We start from the raw sequence: 18,219 nt of genomic DNA, 5'->3' as shown, positions 1-18,219 counted from the left end.
CGTGACTCTTGAGTTGATGTTCTTCGCAATCTCTTCAACCGCTTCAAAAGACTCGACAATGAGAATGTTCAACAAACCTTCGATCGCCTCACTGACATCTCAAATGAGCTTCAAGCACTTGGTGCCACTGACATCACCGACCACGAGGTGGTGAAGAAACTGCTGAGATCGCTTGATTCCTCATTTGATACTCTGGCCTTGATGATACAAGAGCGTGCTGATTACAAGTCACTTGATCCCGCTAATATCCTCGAAAGGCTAAACACTCATGAGTTCCAGCTTGCTGAAAAGAGAGATCTCTATGGTTCGAGCTATGGAAGATCACGTGCACTGAAGGCCAAGGCAGTTTCTGAGTCTGAAGATGAAGACTCTGAAAGCAGCCTTGGTGATCCTGAAGAACTGAGCCATGATCTAGCACTGCTTGTGAAGAAATTCCAGAAGCTCTCAAGACGTGGTCGCTTTGGAAGACCCTCAAGGAGCAATGATTCCTCATCCAGTGATTACAAGAAGAGGCTTTGTCACAAATGCAAGAAACCAGGACACTACATTCAAGATTGTCCTCAGTGGGAAAAGGAATCAAAGAAGAAGAAATACAAGGATTACAGTTCTGATGATGCGAAGAAAAAGAAGAAATCCTCAAAATCTTCATCATCAAAATCCTCAAAGTCTTCATCTCACAAGAAGAGCAGCTCCAAGAAGGCTCGGGCATTCATTGGCAAGGAAATGGACTCTGAGGCTGAATCTGAAGAATATGAGGAAGAGGAGGCATCTAAGGATTCCGAATCCGGTGTGGCGAGCCTAGCCCTCGCTACTGCATTCGTCAGCAAGTCTATCTTCAACTCTGAAGAAAATGACCTCACCAACAAGGCTGATGAAGGCAATGATGACTACGCTCCCACCTATTGCTTCATGGCAAAGGGTGCCAAGGTACTCAAATATGCCTCATCTGAATCAAGTGAAAATGAATCTGATGAAAACCTTAAGCCTAGCTATTCTAAACTTGCTAAGATTGCTGTGAAACAACAAAGGGCCCTTGAAAAGGTTCAAAACATGCTAGACAAAGTGATGATATGTTGGGTGAAGAAATGGATCGCACTAAAACCTTGACTGAAAATCTTCAGAGATTTCAGACTAGGTAGGACAACCTTCAAGGTCATCATAACACTCTTTTGTCTGATCATGAGAAGCTTTCTTATGAATTCCTTCAAAGAAAGCAAGATCTAGAGAAGCTAAAAGTGAGTTATGAAGATCTTCAGAAGGAGCGCGATTCATTACTTGCTCAACAAATCAGCGCTGCTCAGGAAGAATTTGTTCCTCCATGTTTGAAATGCATTGAACGTGAATCTGCTAATTCTTCACCTGAATGTTCAAATGCTTCTAATGCTACAAATTCCTCAACTGTCTCTGCTATCATTAATTCCTCATCTGAGGACATTGCTAGTATCACTAACGATGCAGGGCTGAAGGAATTGTACATGACAGGCATGTACAAAAGCCTCAAAGGGCATCAGACTCTTTGTGATGTGCTTAAAAAGCAGATCCTCAACAGGAAACCCTAGGAAAGAGGGTATTGCCTTTGAGAGGAAACTCAATGCTGATGGTACATATCGGAAGCCTGAGCAGTACCCCAAAACCTCATGGGTTGCTGCAAAGGGACCTCCAGTTGATCCATCTAACTTATCTGGCTTTACATGTGAATCTCCCCATTCTTCTGATGAGTCATTTGACTCCAACTATAAACTGTTCAAAAATCAGAATGGTGAAGTATTTGCTAGATATGTTGGCACTAACTGCAGGAACGGTTCTCCTATGAAGAAAATCCGGGTTCCCAAAAGATGCGTTGAAAGTCTTCAGGTGAATCTCCTCATGACACCACCTGTGAGGAATAGGAACCCCAGATCAAATTCTTCATATGAACCAAATTCTTCATATGAACCAAATTCTTCATATGGATCCAAGTCCTCATACGGACCAAATTCCTCACATGGATCAAATTCCTCAAGAGGATCAAAGTCCTCATATGAACATCATCGTGCTAACAACTCTGTTTCGCAGGGAGGAGCCAAGGGCTATGAATATGAGCATTATTCTTCTAATCATTATGTTCATAAGTCCTCGAAGAATTTCTCTGCTTATTCATATGCTTACCCTAACTTCTCTTATGTGAAACGAAACGGATTGGCTTCTATGCCACCTTTCTCATATGGAGCTCGCAGAGTGATGAACTCTTTGCCACCCCTTCAGATGTGGGTGGTGAAGAAAAAGAACTAATCTCTTCTGCAGGGTCAGGTCTCCAGACGTACTTGAACGTCTGAAGAATTTGCTGGAGACCTGAAATTTGCCTGAAAGGACGCAGGCTAATCATGAAGAAATGAACGTTCATTTCTCACGTCCTCATACTGCTTTATCTGTTCTATTGCTTGAAGAAATTGATCTGATGAATTGATGTCATATTCTTCACTGATGAAGTATATGAAGTTCGTAAGCTGCACTAATACATCAGCAGGATGATCAACCCAAAGCCACTGAGTGGGTCCTCGATAGTGGATGTACAAATCACATGACTGGTGACAAGAATCTATTGATTGATGCTACCTTATCACCATCACATCTGAAGCATATCATCTTCGCTGACAAAGGCAAAAGTCAGGTATTGGGTCTAGGTAAGGTTGCGATCACAAAGGATCGACACATGGACAAAGTCATGCTTGTCGAGTCCTTAGGATACAACCTCATGTCTGTCTCAATGCTTTGTGATCTTGATATGGTAGTTGTCTTTGGCAAGTATCGTTGTGTTGTGGTTATGGAAGCTGACAATTCCAAAGTCTTCAAAGGCTTTAGGAGAGGAGACTTGTATATTGTTGATTTCTCTACAGGACCGCAACCAGCCGTGTGCCTACTTGCAAAAGCTTCAGAAGGATGGTTATGGCATCAACGACTTGGTCATGTAGGCATGAGGAATTTGCACACGCTTGTGAAGAAGAAGCATGTCATTGGCATTGAGAATGTCAAATTCCTCAAGGATCACCTATGTGGAGCTTGTGAAGCTGGAAAGATGACCAAGGCTAAGCATCCAGCGAAGACTATCATGACCACTACTCGACCATTCGAATTGCTTCACATGGACCTCTTTGGTCCTAACCATTACTCAGCTGTCACAAATGACGCATCTCTCTATGGGCTTGTTATTGTTGATGATTACTCTCGTTACACATGGGTACACATTGTTACTTACAAACATGAAGTGCAGGAAGTCTTCAAACGATTTTCCTCAAGGGCTTCAACCAACTTTGGTGTGAAGATCAAGCACATCAGAAGTGACAATGGAACTGAGTTCAAGAATTCTGGTCTTGATGACTATCTTGATGAACTTGGTATTACTCATGAGTTATCTGCTCCTTACACTCCTCAGCAAAATGGCGTCGTGGAGCGCAAGAACAGAACTCTTGTTGAGATGGCTCGCACTATGCTTGATGAGTACAAGACGCCTCGTCACTTCTGGATTGAGGCAATTTATACTGCGTGCCACATCATCAACAGGGTATATCTTCACAAATTCTTCAAGAAGACTGCCTATGAACTCCTCACTGACAAGAAACCCAATGTGAGTTATTTCAAAGTCTTCGGTGCTAAATGTTGGATTAGAGATCCTCATCACAATGCTAAATTTGCACCGAAAGCACATGAAGGTTTTATGCTTGGTTACGGAAAGGACTCGCACACCTACAGAGTCTTCAACACCGTTCTTCACAAGGTTGTTGAAACTGTAGATGTGCGGTTTGATGAAACTAATGGCTCGCAAAGAGAGCACCTACCCTCTGTGATAGATGAACCAGCACCTGAGGAAACTATCAAGTTCAAGGCTACTGAGGATGTCATTCCTACCGAAGAATCTGCTGAAGAATTCATTCCAGAACGTGAAGAACGTCAAGCTAATGCACCTGAAGAAATTGCTGAAGAAAATGGTGCTGAAGAAAATGCTGATCAAATTCCTCGACGACAACCTACTCATCCTCGCGTTGCAAAAGAAGTGCAAGTTGAGAAGATCATCGATGACATTGAAGCACCAGGTCCTCTCACACGCTCAAAAGCTTCACATTTATCTAACTTTTGTGGGCACTATGCTTTTGTCTCTATCTCAGAGCCCACTAAGGTAGATGAAGCATTTCTGGAGCCTGAGTGGATTCAGGCCATGCAAGAAGAATTACATCAGTTCGAGCTCAACAACGTTTGGGAACTGGTCAATCGTCCAGATCCTCGCAAACACAATATCATTGGCACAAAGTGGATCTACCGCAACAAGCAAGATGAAAATGGCCTTGTGGTGAGGAATAAGGCACGGCTAGTAGCTCAAGGCTACACACAGGTTGAAGGAATTGATTTCGATGAAACTTTTGCACCTGTTGCTAGACTTGAAGCTATTCGCATATTACTTGCTTATGCTAACCATCATGATATCACTTTATATCAAATGGATGTGAAAAGTGCATTCCTCAATGGTAAGCTTGAGGAAGAAGTATATGTTGCTCAACCCCCAGGTTTTGAAGATCCTAAGCATCCTGACAAAGTCTTCAGACTAAATAAGGCCCTCTATGGCCTCAAGCAGGCCCCTTGGGCGTGGTATGATACTTTGAAGGAATTCCTCATGAAGAAAGGCTTCAAACCCGGTTCACTCGACCCTACTCTTTTCACTAAATCATATGATGATGAATTGTTTGTATGCCAAATATATGTTGATGACATCATCTTTGGCTGTACTGACCAACGTTATAGTGATGAATTTGCCTATATGACGAGTGAAGAATATCAAATGTCTCTGATGGGAGAGTTGAAATTCTTCTTAGGTCTTCAAATTCGTCAACAGCGCAATGGCATATTCATATCTCAGGAGAAATACCTCAAGGATGTACTGAGGAAATTCGGCATGCAAGATTGCAAAGGCGTCAAAATTCCTATGCCCACAAATGGCCATCTGTGCACTGATGAAAATGGTATTGACTTCGATCAAAAGGTATACCGCTCCATGATTGGTTCTTTATAGTATTTATGTGCATCTATGCCAGATATTATGCTTAGTGTTTGCATGTGTGCCCGATTTCAAGCAACACCGAAGGAATCACACCATAAGGCTGTGAAGCATATTCTTCGATATCTAGCTCACACACCAACACTAGGATTATGGTACCCCAAGGGCTCGGCTTTTGATCTCGTTGGATATTCTGACTCTGACTATGCTGGTGATCGTGTGGATCGCAAGTCAACATCTGGTACATGTCATTTCCTCGGACGATCTTTGGTCTGTTGGTCCTCGAAGAAATAGAACTGCGTATCACTGTCTACTGCTGAAGCTGAGTACATTGCTGCTGGTTCTTGCTGTGCTCAATTGCTGTGGATGAAGCAAACTCTCAAGGACTACGGCGTCAACGTGAAGAATGTGCCTCTCTTCTGTGACAATGAGAGTGCCATCAAGATTGCTCACAACCCAGTTCAGCACTCAAAGACAAAGCACATTCAGATTCGTCATCATTTTCTTCACGATCATGTGTTGAAGGGCGACATTTCTATTGAGCATGTGAAGACTGAAGAACATCTAGCCGATATCTTCACAAAGCCCTTGGATGAGAAGAGATTTAGCAAGTTGCGGTGTGAGCTAAATATCTTAGAATCTTCGAATGTTCTTTGAAAAGGACACTCATCCTAACACTTATGCAAAATTGACGACTTAGATGTGTAACACATGAAGAAAAGTTTTTTTTCAATCAATGAAGAATAACACTCTAAGTGTGAAGAAATTAATGAAGAATTTGATTCTCAGAACCCTACGACAATTGTACGCGGTGTTTGAAATCATCATTCTTATACCCTGGGTCACGCCACCACAAAAGTTGAAAATCTTCAATTTGAGTTTTTCCTCAGTTTTGAAATTCCTCAGTTGTTCATATTCTTCAACTTTGCAAAATCTTCACTGTTTCCGTCGTTTCTCTTCATTGGCTATATATATATATATATATATATATATATGAGTTTATGTCCTCTACAGCATTCACTTATGGCTAATTCTTCAAGTTGGTTTTTCTGCTAAGTGAATGTGATCGTACCCTTCCCCCTCTATGATATATTCAACCCAATCTATTCACAAATTCTTCTTGTGCGTTCTATTTGAAACTCGTTCAAAATCTTCACGGTGTCCTTGTCAGCTGAAGAATTTGCGAACGGAACTTTTAACTTATCTTATCCAAATTTTCGGCTTTGCCGCTCAAACCGTTCCGCTTCCCACGATATACTTATCTATTCACCCACGATCTAACACGATCTCCACTTCTCAGTACATGGGTGACACATGTCATGCGAATGAGAAGGGTCAGGGGCACGTTCGTCCAATTTCTTCGGGCGAACCGTTTTTCACCGTGGCTATAAATACCCCCTCTCCCCTTCCTCACTTCTTTTACTCCGCTCGACCTCTCTCCAAGCTCGAGCTTCTCAAACCCTAGCGTCGCCTCTACATCATCATCGCCGATGAGGAAGAGCTTCACTGCCTCGACCTCGTCGCCGCCGTACTCACGCCGGCCGCGGAAATCTTCACTCCGCCGCCGCCGTAGCCGTCTTCCTCCGCCAAGTTAGGGCGTGGAAGATCTGCACAGACGAGCTTCACTTCTCCACATCCCAGTTCGTCGTGTTCTTCGTTCAGGGTAATTAAAAGTTACTTTTACTGCCCACTTTGATTCAAATGTTTACTACAAAATCTTCAAAGGTGTTTTTCTTCAAATCCTCACACACTAAACACCTCACATGTCATCTGCTCTTGATTCGTTTCTCTAAGCGTCACTTTTCTTCAAGATTCCTCAATTGTGTGGATCTTCGATCTATACAACTCTGGAACCTAAGACAAAGAACGCTTAGTGAAATTCTTCAAGACTCATCTGGTCAAATTCCTCAAACTTGTTCTTATTGAAAAACCTTTTGAGAACGCATATGACCTCTCCAAATTCCTCGCAACTATACTCTGTTCACAGGTACTCATGTCCGCTGATGAATCACTAGGTTCTCATCAACTTAACTCATTTAAAGCGTTCCTTGAAGAAAAGTTGCATACTTCTTCAGAGAGTTCAATTGTTCAAATTTCTCAACTAAAGAAAATGGCTAATGAAAAGAGGCCACAGAAAGGAGGAAAGAGGCCTGAGGTCAATACTACCTTTGAAATCCCTGAGGACATTTATGTTGGGTACTGCACACCCCCTGAGGAAGATAAAAATTAGCGCAAGGTGCGCATTCATAGGAGAGAAAGGAGATGGGCAAAAGAGTGGAGGGAGTATAGGTATGTGACTCCAAAATACATGAAGAAATTCGCTGTTACTCCTCCATGCTCAAGACCTCCATTGGCACCTGGCCAAGAGCCAGATCCCACTAGCATCAAGCGCGGTGAGGATTTTCCTCAAGAATGGGCCAAGCGCCAGGCCAAGTTGGCCAAACAGGCAAAAGATGCAGTGAGGAAATTCAACGAAGATTCCACTGCTGCTGCTGCTGAGGCCTCTGTAAGGCCGAAGAAATTCATGGCAAAGAAGCCTGCGCACAAGCCAAGTGCCTCTTCTTCAATGCCCTCACAGCCAATTTCCTCAGCTAAGCCCTCACGGCCAATTCCTCAAGCCGCTCCTTCTCCTCCAAAGTCCTCAGCTGCGCCAGCAAAATCCTCAGCACCTGTGCATCTTGCCACATGCCAAAGGACTACAGGCATCTCCATTGCCTCAGGAGCTTCAGCTAGTTCCTCAGCTGCACCATATTCTTCAACAGGACCCTCTTTGCTGAAGACTAAGACCACTGCAGGACGAGGCTCTCGCCCAAGTCCTCAGAAGAAGCAGGTCGCCTTCCAAGTACCGTCTGAAGATGATGAAGCTGATGATGAAGAACTTGCTAAGATCATCAGAGACAGGCAAGTCAGGGCCGCTGGAGCCAAGGGCACAGAAGCGGCACTGCTTTTGGATCCAAAGCTGATCCTCGACTATATTGATCTCTGGCACAAGGACCCAAACACTCCTATGCTTGATTTCAAGTTGACACCTAGCCAAAGTCACATGCTGACCCATTTCATCAGTGAAGAAAAATGGAAATATGAGAAGGCCAGGCAACTCAAGAAAGCACAGTACAGGAAGGAGAAGTTTCTGAAGAACAACGTTGTGTCTATGACAACTGATGAACTCGTAAAGCTCCAGTCTGAAATCAAAGTCCTCAGCGATGATTTAAACGCTTACTATGCTGAAGAAACTGCACCAAATTCCTCTGCTCCACCTGCGCCTACTCCAACTCCAATCCTTCCGTCTTCATCACATGTGAAGAAGACCAAGGCTGCAGAGCGTGCAGCAGTGAAGAAAAGGAAAGCATCAGCTTCTTCAGATTCTTCTGCTCCGAAGAAAATGAAGCCTATGACCAGCTCTTTTGCAAACCCGATTGATGCTGTTCCAATCTCAACCATGCCATCAAAGGACCTTGTTCCTTTTGATGAAGAATATGTGATCCCTAGCGGATCTGATGAAGAAACTCCTTCTGCTGCTACATCAGAGCAGATGGATGAAGAAATTGAAGTGGATGAAATCCCTTCAACCCCAGTTGTTTCCTCGCCCGTGCCTCAGTTTACTGCTGAAGAGGCCGACGTTGAAGAAATTGAAGATGAAGATGTGGACATTGGCTGTACCACACCTGTGATGAATGATGACTTTTGGGATAGTCAGCACCCCAATTCTCCACTCTTCACTCCACTGCAGCAAATTCCTCAGTCCCCAGTCACTACAGTTCAAATGGGATCTGATGAAGCTCATGAAGACATTCCAGCCGCTAGTGCTGAAGAAACTGAAAATGAAGAATTCAAGAACCAGGCTGCCACTGAGAAGAGGAACCAGAAATTCCTCAGCCAGAAGAACCTGAGATTGCGATTCCTGAGGTTGTGATCATGAGCACATTCCTCACGTGGACATGGAATCTCTGCCGTGCTTCGAGCCAGTCCTCAGTGTTCTTCACGACGCTGGACTGTTAAATTTCTGCACTGACATCTGTGATTGGAATGAAGAACTTATTCTTCAATTCTATGCAACGCTGCACATCACCGGAAATTCTGAAGATGTGAATTCATGGTTGCTGGACTGGATGTCTGAAAACACTCACTACAAGGCACCAGCTACTGAATTGCTTCGTGCCTTACCTCTCATTCCGCCCCTTGAAGGTGCTTGTTGCGTCTACAATGAACCTAAGCTAACCGATCACTACATGCAAGTGCTGATGAAGCCTTTGAAGCCGGGTCAGACCTCAAGAACAAAATTCCTTGTGAAGGAATTGCTGTATGTGCCTCGGACTGTCTATCGCATTCTGACGAAGACATTGAGTCCAATCAAGGGCCACGACTCAAATGAAGAAGAAGTCGTTGGCATCATGAAGAATCTGCTTTTCAATATCATTCATGGCATTCCCATCAACTTCCATGATTTCTTCATGAGGACTCTGGCTAATGTCACCATGTCACCATTTGAGTTGAAGCCTTATGCACCTTGGATTATGAGATTCATCAGGACAAGGTCTTCACTCAACTATAAAGCTGATACACTAAACCATTGCAGCTACTTGCCCCCAATTGAAGTCCTCAAATGGACATTTTCCTCAGCTGATGAAAAGGGCAAGGCTACTGCTGTAATTGATGAAGGCATTCGTCCATTGGATGGACAATTTCGCAAGGCTGCATCCTACTCCACCAATGATGACTCTGCCACCCATGACTCTGCCGCCAACGCACCCAAGCAAAATCCTCAAGGCACAGCACCCAGGGTGATGACTGACCGTGAGCTTCTCCTCAGTCTTCACCAGAAGGTTGATCGCAATCATAAATGGGTCAAGCGTCAGTTTGGTTCAATTCTTCACAACATGACTGCTACCCACAATGCAGTGAAGAAAAACCACTACTACCTTCATGAAATCCTCAACCGCACCTGGGCTGTTCTGTCTCAAGTCTATAGTGAAGAATATCTGAAGACAATGGGTCTCAAGGACGATCTTGACTGGGCTGCACCTCCTTCGAAGAAGTACAAGAAGGTCAAGGTTCCTTCCTTGGTGGCCAGCTCCTATTCTTCATCACGTGACACTGATGAACATGAAGATTTGGACGACACTGCGGCAGGCCCTACTCCAACAACCGACCCCAACAACGCTGACGCTCCTTCATCAACTTGATATTCTTCAAGGCGCGTTAGTCCTCATTTTCGACCCTTTTGGTCATTTGGTGACAAAGGGGGAGAAATTTGAGTTAGTCTTCAAGCGGGTCTATCTTAAATGGGCGTTTTTTTAAGTTGCAACTCTCGTTCTTTTGAAGACTTTGCTGGATCGAGTTGTAAACTTAAACTCTATGGTGACCTGATACTTTTGTTGTTTCTTCTGCATTCCTCGTTAATGTTATTGCACGCATGCTGAATTACATCAGTCACCATATTTCATCATGCATTTCAAATTCTTCATATATTATGTCAAATGCGTGTATGAATTACAAGATATAGGGGGAGATCTCCATGATTCAACTCTTCAAGTGTGCATTGCTTCAAAAGCAAATTCCTCACTATGCACATCTTCAGGGGGAGTTCTTCTATATCTTGGCAATCAAATTCCTCAATATCAGTATTTACACTTCATATGTTTATCCCCGTTGAAAACTTAACCTATATTGTCATCAATCACCAAAAAGGGGGAGATTGTAAGTGCATCTAGTGCCCCTTAGTGATTTTGGTGTATTGAAGACTTATAGGTTAAGGGACTAATGCGTTTGTGAGTGTACACAGATCTATAAGTCTATGAGGAGTTTGATAATTACAGAGAAAGTCGACCCCTAAAAATGAAGTTCTTCGACTGAAGACTTTGGATTTCTGAAGACTTTCTGAAGACTTTGAAGATGAAGAAATTGGTGTGACCTTGAAGACTTGGTATTCATTTGAGGAATATGAAGCGTGAAGACTTTTGTTTTCGTAGTTTCATTTTCTCTTTCTTGAGTCATAGGAAACACCGTACTGTTAAAGGGGGTCGAGGAAATACTAAGGAAAAATTTCCATGTGATGCTCAACTCAAAATCCTACACCTACCAATCCCTTCGAGTGAAGCCATTGGAAATCTCATACAGTTCAGTCATATTCTTCAGTGACAGAGACGAAGTTCTTCTGGTCTCTGAGGAATTTGTTCTGACTGAGGAGTTAGGAATTCGCCAGTGCGGATTGCCTACATAGTGAGGAACATGATAGCCCTGAGGAATTTGAACCTCAAATTTCCGACCGTTGCTGTGCTATGGGCCAGCTGTCCCAAAATATCTACCCACCTAATGGTCATATCATTGAAGGGCATTTATGTCTTATCATGCGGGCTGCTCCCTAGGCTATAAATAGCCGCCCCTACAACCACTAGCTGGTTGGCTGCTCCGAGAGAAACTGACACTTGTCATTTGAGAGCATCCCATCCTCCGAGGACTTTGAGCGAAAATCATCAAGTGAGGAAAAACCCCAAACCCAAACACCTACAAACCCAAACACCTACAAACCCAAATTGATTGAGCATCACTGAAGAGATTGATCCTATGTGGATTCGACGCTTGTTACCTTTGAAGACTGTGCTTCTTCCAAACGGTTAGGCGTCATGGTTTAGAATATCTAAGAGGAAATTGTGGATCGCCGAGTGACCGAGTTTGTGAAGGTTCGGAAGTCACCTGAAGACTTACCACGAGTGATTGGATGAGGTATGTGTGACCTTAGTTCAAGGAGAATATGGTGAGGACTGTGTGTCCGGGACTGGGTGTCCTCAGGTTTAAATACCTAGCCGCTCCAACCAGACGTACAACTGAGACAGCAGTTGGAACTGGTCTACCAAATCATTGTCTTCACCAAGCCAACTGGTTCTATTTCCTCAACTCTTTCATTTCCTCATTCCTGTGTTGTGAAATTGTTCATATCTGTGTTTGAAGACTTTGACTGAAGACTTTCTCAATTTCCTCAGTCTGTTTGTCTTCATCCTGTGTTATCCTGTGTTTACGCTTTCTGTACTCTGTGCTTGTTTTCATTTCATCATGATGACTATGCTTGTGTTCTGCTATGCATACTTTTGAGTACTTATTCCGCTGCAAGTAGTTCTTCGCTAAGGAATTTCCTCACCCACAAATTCCTCAGTGAAGAATTTATAAAAATCGCCTATTCACCCCCCCTCTAGTCGATATAACGCACTTTCACATGTCTATCTTACAATGTGTGTACATTCAATTACTTTTCTTGTTTATCAGCCATTTGAATTGGAGGGGGTGATGGCAGTATCTGTGGGAGTAAAAACATGGTCTTCAGAAAAGATCGTGCTACCTATCGATGCAGATAGAACCACGGTTGTACTTGCCCAAGAACCAGCCCCACCACACATAACCCAGACTCACACAGATTGTACCCCTACCTAGTTGGACAGAGAACTAGCTACACCCCTTCTAACCCCAACCCTAGCAGATAGTAACCCAGTTCTAGTTGACAAAACACCGTCTCCACCAAAGAGCACCCAAACACAAGCAGTTAGTAAGGCAACTGCAATGCCCAAAGCATGAGGACCACCACTCCGAACCCCAAGTCAACGCTTAAAGCAGAAGAAGAATTGTTCTCGGGTCAGGTTCCGTGCTATGGTTCATACTCCTTTGCTCTTGCATCACTATATTTACTCATACCAACTAATTCCAAATTTGAAGGATGCAATTGAAACTCCAATGGTGCAACATGTATGTTTTAAACCTGTTTCTTTAACGTGTTTGCTGTTGTAACTTGATCTATGTTGATTTCAGTTTCAATTGAATAAACAGTTATGTTCTCATGCCATGCACATTACAAGTGTTGTTATTGCTGTGTAGTTTCCCACACTTATATTCTGTCTATGCTGCTTTGTCTTAAATAGATATGATTTGAACTGTCTCTGTCTTGATTTGGCAACATAAACTAGAATGATATAGACCATACAGTGACCATACTACATAGATATATGTTTGTTTCATGTTGTTATCCTGCCCACCTTACTACTGAACTGGTTTACCAAAATGAGTTTCATATACTACATGGTAAACATGTGATGTGTCTGTTTGTTTCTCTTTTAGGACGCGGATAAATATTGGAGAAGGGTACCCCGTTATGCAATGGTAAAGGAAGTAATGCAGATAAGGTTCAAGATAGTGAGACATCCTTGTTGGTCTCCAAGAAAGCTGATAAAAACTATATTGAAGACACTGAGACAACCCCAATGTCCTGTCTTGATGTAGTGTTCGAGTTACTGCCCACTACTGCTGGCACCAGCTCTTCGAACTTGCTGCCTGAATCAGTTCGGCTTCTTGAGTCTCAACTTCAAGTTGAAAGACATCGATCAGATCTTCTGCGACAGGACGCCGAAGGACTGCGGAAGTCCGTGCAGAATTCAGATGCATACTTTCTGGTGCAACAACAAGCGCTGAAGGATTTAAGCGCCAAACAAGAGAAAGTTAATAAGCTTGCTAAGCGTTTTGCCAGCATTATGGGTACCCAGGATATTGTTTCTTGAGCTCTTCTGAAGTGGTTTTCTGTTCTGGACTTGTTTTGCTGCGGAGTTTATTTGCACTGGTCGCCAACTTTGACAACCAATGTATGTGATAAGCTGCTTTGTTCCCTATATTTGCACTGGTGGTGAACTTTGATGCCCAGTGGGTGTAATATGTGTAATAGCCGTGATAGCCTAGTGTAAGTTGCTTGCTTATTTATTTATTTCCTTGTTGTCTTGTTTATTTGTTTGCTTGTAGTCAGTGCAGTTCTTTTTCCGCGGTTTGCTAGTGGCCGCAATAACCTATTTTTAAAAACTAGGCCACAATAACCATGGGCTACATATTTACTGTAGTGACCATGGGCCTCCTATGGGCCATAGAAACAATGGGCCTTCTACGGGCCATAGAAACAATTGGCCTTCTATGGGCCGTACAAACAATTGGCCTTCTACCGGTCGTAGAAACAATGGGCCTTCTACGAGCCGTAGCATCAATGGGCCTACTACGGGCCGTATGATCGATTGGCCAAAGATGGGCCAATAACAGACCGCATTATGGGCCGTAAATGGGCTAGAGTTGGAATCGTCCGTTCATGGGCCAACCATAACGGGCCGTTGTTAATCGGCCGTATTTGATGACGCTATGAAAATGGCCCAACGGATTAACGAGCCACAAACGGGCTGACTGTAACCACGAGCTAAATTTGGCCCACAAGCAGAAAAGGCCAGTAACGGGCCGTAAGTAACAGAATGCTGGAAATGAGCCCAAGAATAAATGGGCCCTGAGAAGGCCGAAAGATAACACGTGTTGGAAACGGCCCAATGGAATAATGGGCCGTTAATGGGTATAAAGTTGTACACTGTTCAGTACGGGCCAGTTTCACCATGGGTTGTTAATGGGCCAAGAGTTACAAAGGGCCTCATATGGGCCGAAAGACGTCATGGTCCATACATGGGCCGGAAGTTACAACGGGCTGGAATCATATTGGACGGCCCAGATGAAGCTACTGGGATTAATTCGGGTAGGTCGTAACGGGTCGTGAGTTAGCGGGCCGTAAATGGGCTATATACGAACAGGCCATTAACAGGCTTTCCGTGGGCCGGCCCGCTACCTTTTGACCAAGTAAAATGGGCCGTCCTTTTCACCGGAATGGGCCTCTATTGGGCCGTGCCATGTGTCGACGTATCATAGGCGCCTCTCCAATGAGTGGATGACATCTGTCCCAATGGTGAGCCGACACGAGGTTCTTCTGGCCATTGAGAATTTTACACGTGGAAAATCCCCATTGGTCTGGGCTGTTAACGGGTTATCAGATCCAAAACCGGACCCGATAGCTTAACGGCGACCCATTACGGTGGATGCCAAGTGTCGGTCACCCATGACGAAAGCACTTCTATGACGCGCGATTTATCATCATGGAAGTGGACACTTCCATGATGATAATTTTGGTAATGTCATGGAACACTTCTACGACAGCACGGGTATGACTATCTTGATTCTATCATAAAATCATCATGGATGTACATGCATGACAAAAAACGTGACCTACTGTGACAAACACGTATCATTACGGAAGTGTATTTTTTGTAGTGCTTGGAGATAGTATCCTCATGAGATTCAATGATATCATTCGCCTCACAAATTGTTCCAAGAGAGCAACAAAGTGCTTCTTGGATTCACCCTTGAGCTTACTCACGAACTTGGTAAACTCATTCTCATCAACATTTACCACCTCACTATCATCTACACAATCTAACAATGAAGTAGTAGTGATGGTGGTTTTGATGTTTGAGTTTACCTTGCTGATACCTTTGGCCATGAGACACTTGGCAACGGTGTTTTCATTGGGGCGCCGAAGAGAGACACCTTGGAGGGGGAAGATGTGGCAATGGCAATGGTCGCCATTGCCATTCCTTATCCACTTGTGTCTTCATCATCATCGGAGGCGTACTCTTCATGTGCCACCGAGTGCTTTGGAGGTGTCTTCTTGGTGAAGTTGTTCTTGCTTGGGAAGGACTTGGCTTTGTCTTTGCGAATGAGTTTGCCACCATTGTCTTGCCTCTTATCATAAGGGCACTCCGCCATAAAGTGACTCACATTGCCGCAACTGTAGCAAGTCCTTACTCGTTGCTTGTTCTTTGAGACACTTGAGTTGTTCTTGGTGAAGTTGGACCTTGAGTTCCTCTTGTTGCCCCAAAATTGCCTTGATGCAAGAGCCATGTGCTCATGGTAAGCCTATTTGGTGTCCTCGGGGCAACACTCCTCTTCTTCCTCCTCTTCTTCTGGAATGGCCTTGAACTTCAAGGCAAGAGTGGTTGAGCTTTTCTTTGACCAGACATGAGCAAGAGCATTGTCGACGGTCTTGTTCAAGATGTTCATGGCAATAAACTCATCCAACACTTCACTTGAGGTTAAGGTGTGAAAGTCCGACCTTTGACGGAACACGGAAGACATGGCCTTGTTGAATGTCATGATGGCCTTGAGAAACTTGTGCTTGATCCAATTGTCATCCGTATCCTTGCTCCCATGGTATTGGAGAGCAACTGCAAGAGTTGTCACCCTCCGGTAGAGATCACGCGGATCCTCATCTTCTAGCATCACGAATTCATCGGCCTCATCAAGGACCACTTCAAAGTTGGATTGTTGTATGCTTGAGTTCCCCTTGTACAAAGATATGATGTGTTCCCAACAATCCTTTGCACGAGTGAAGGGGCGCAAATGAGATAGATCCTCGGGAGGAACCGCGGCTTGAAGAATGAACAAGGCAGAGTGATTGTATTGATTGTCCACCTCTTCTCTTGGGGTGAAGTTTTTTGGATCATGCGGGTAGAAGCCTTGCTCGATGATTCTCCAAAGATTTGATGGGTTGTGATTCAAATGAGACCTGATGCGAAAAACCCAATTAGCAAAATCACCCTTAACAAGCTTAGGAGGAGGACCAAGATTATTAATGCGAGGTGTAGGGAACGGTCCTCCATAGACTGGGGGAGGGGGAACCGAGGCAAAGGTTCCCGTCCCATTCTTGTCATGAGTGGAAGAAACATGAGTACCATTAGCCGCTTCCTTAGCGGAATTGGCCTCTGATGTGGTGGGATTAACAACAAGCAAAGGATCGGGTGAAGCTTTCAATCCCTCAAGCAGTTCGTTAAGCATGGACTTGACTTCGGTCGTCATAGACGTCTTAAGTGAAGTCATGGCTTCATTTAAGTCGTCTCGTGTAATCGAAGTCAACTCCACGGCCTCGGGCACTTCCTCCCCGGGTTCAATCATACTCTTCGGGTGGTGAAACCCTTAATAAAGAGACGAGGCTCTGATACCAAGTGAAAGGATTGATATGGCTGACTAGAGGGAGGTGAATAGGTAACCACCTTTTTTAGCTTTTCTTAACAAATTAGGCTTAGCACAAAGTAGGTTGTCTAGAAGTGCAACTAGGTTGGCAACCTATATGATGCTAACAATAACAACAACACAAGCAAGCAGGATATACAACACAAGTAAATCTTGCACAAGGTAAAGGTAAGAGATAACCACAAGTGGAACCGGTGGAGAAGAGGATGTGTTACCGAAGTTCCTTCCCTTAGAGGGGAAGTACGTCTCCGTTGGAGCGGTGTGGAGGCACAATGCTCCCCAAGAAGCCACTAGGTCCACTGTATTCTCCTCACACCCTCACATATTCCAAGATGCCGTGATTCCACTAGTGGTGTCCTTGAAGGCGGCAACCGTACCTTTACAAACAAGGTTGGGGCTCTCTCCACAACCGAATTGGAGGCTCCCAATGATACCACGGAGATTCACCACAATGGAATGTGGCTCCGAGGTGACCTCAACCGTCTAGAGTGCTGAAACACTCAAGAGTAACAAAATGCACACAAGAAAGTATTGGGGAATCAAATATCCTTTGGTGGAAGTGTAGATCTAGGTCTCCTCCTTCAATCCCTAGCAAATCAACAAGTTTGAGTGGCTAAGGAGAGAGATCAGGCAAGAAATCTTGAACGGCATTAATGGAGGAGAGAGAGGGGCAAGATGTGGGGAGGTAGGTGGAAGAAACCCCGTTTATAAAGGGACCCCCATTTTCCAACCGTTACGGCAGTTTTTACACTGCAGCGGTACAACCGCTCATTACCCCGGTAGAACCGGGATTCACGGGTAAGCTGCAGAACCCTAACAAGCGGTACAATCGATGGTAGGAGCGGTAGTACCGGTTACACGAAGCAACCGGACCAACCGCTCGCCTACCGCCCAACAACCGCTCACAACAGAAGGGAATCACCCCTACAACGGTGGTTGAGCGGTAGAGCACCGAAACTACCGCCCAGCCCGAGTTACAGATGCGACTAAGTCCGCAGCGGTAGAACCGCTCTGGCCACCGGTAGTACCGGTTTAGCAGAGCATAACCAGGATAACTGGGCCACAACCGCCCAAGGACCGCACCACCACAGAACCAATTCTAGTGGTTGGGCGGTACATGGCTAGTACAACCGCCCATGAAGCTCCCCCTAGGGTTTCAAAGAGCTGAGGCGGTGCCACCACCCGGGGGCAGCGGCACAACCGCTGGGCATACATGGGAGAGGCAACCCCAGGGTATCACCCCTGGGGCAGTGGTTGTGCCGGTATAACTGGACACGCGGTACAACCGCCCAGAAGGGCGGTACAACCGCTAGAGAGGAAAAACCACT

This window comes from Triticum aestivum, chromosome 2D (assembly GCF_018294505.1).
Source record: "Triticum aestivum cultivar Chinese Spring chromosome 2D, IWGSC CS RefSeq v2.1, whole genome shotgun sequence".
NCBI lineage: Eukaryota > Viridiplantae > Streptophyta > Magnoliopsida > Poales > Poaceae > Triticum > Triticum aestivum.
The sequence above is the reverse complement of the archived record's forward strand: the minus strand, read 5'-3'. Positions refer to the sequence as shown.